The 1,184-nt window shown below is 58.2% G+C and overlaps 1 protein-coding gene across 1 annotated transcript in view; it reads left to right on the forward strand.

The window, feature by feature from the left end:
* The window catches only part of AGPAT5 (1-acylglycerol-3-phosphate O-acyltransferase 5), a 42,658-nt gene that overhangs the window by 17,311 nt on the left and 24,163 nt on the right, over positions 1-1,184 (forward strand). The gene's annotated exons all lie outside the window — the stretch shown is intronic.

A 1,184-nucleotide genomic window follows, 5' to 3' on the forward strand; every position in this document is an offset into this window, starting at 1 on the left:
TCACGGTGCTGCAGGAAACCTGAGCCGTCACCCGAAGTCACGTGATGGCCCTCACCTTTGCCTTCAGCCAGGGGACGGGAACAGGAGGCTGAGGGCTTTCATTTTCAGTGGGACGTGGGGAACGTTACACATGAAGCAGTTGAACATGAAAGCTGTCCACCTGCCCCATGTCCATCGGTCCCCATCCAGCAGGTCCCCGTGCCCGTCCCAGATGCCTTTTCAACCACTAAAGGAGCCGTTGACCTGTTTTTACATTGAAAACATACAGGTATTTAGTTCAACAGTGTTGTCATTAGTGTATCAGACAGTGTTTAAAAATAGGATTAAACCTGTTTTTACTTTTATGGAAACCAAGTAGAATCCCCACAGTCATAATAACCATTGTAAAGTGCTACTTTCATTGGTCCCCTCGGGGCCTGTGTCCCCTGGGGGTGAGAACTCAGTGGCTGGGCAGTGTCCACAGGATGAATACCCGCCCCTCCCACCACTGCTGCTCCTACGGGGCAGCTGGCCGAGCCTCTGTCTTCGTCACAGGCTGCCTTGTGTTTGAGAAGGTGGCTCTCTGACTCACAGCTGTAGCCGTGGAGAAAGCAAAACCCATGCTTTCTGTCTATTCCGGACGGCTCTGCAGGAATGACACCAGCCTGACCTGGAGGACAGGACAGACACAGGTGGGAAGAGCACCTGCTGCTCCGCTCAGGAGGAAGGCCTGCTCCTTGGTGTGTGGAGTGGGCCTGCGGCTGGCAGGAGGGGAGCCGTGCCCGGGAAGAGGGCACAGGCTGAGGACAGAGTGTTCGCAGGAAAAGTGCCAACCACATTCATGAGAAAAGTGCAAGTTCACGGTGACAGGGAGACGCTGTTCTTTCACCGTCGGCTCGGCCGCCATCCCAGGCACAGGCCGGCGGTGTGTCCAGTGTCAGTGTGGTGTCACGGCCTGTCCCTCACCACAGGCTCGCGGTCCCGCCTATGAGGCCTCACCACAGGCCTGGCTGGTGCCTGGGGCCTCGGCCTCCACACATCCTCCCTCTGGGTGCAGACTGCCCACACTGGCTGGTGAGGAGCAGGTGGAGGGACACACGGTGCTCTGTCCCTTAGGGAACCCTCAGCCCCGGGAGTGTCAGCGTCCTTTCCAGTGCTGGGTCTCCCCCTCGCCCGCATCTTGCTGGAGGCGGTGCCGGCCTCAG

Source organism: Myotis brandtii, unplaced genomic scaffold (genome assembly GCF_000412655.1).
Source record: "Myotis brandtii unplaced genomic scaffold, ASM41265v1 scaffold930, whole genome shotgun sequence".
NCBI classification, from domain to species: domain Eukaryota; kingdom Metazoa; phylum Chordata; class Mammalia; order Chiroptera; family Vespertilionidae; genus Myotis; species Myotis brandtii.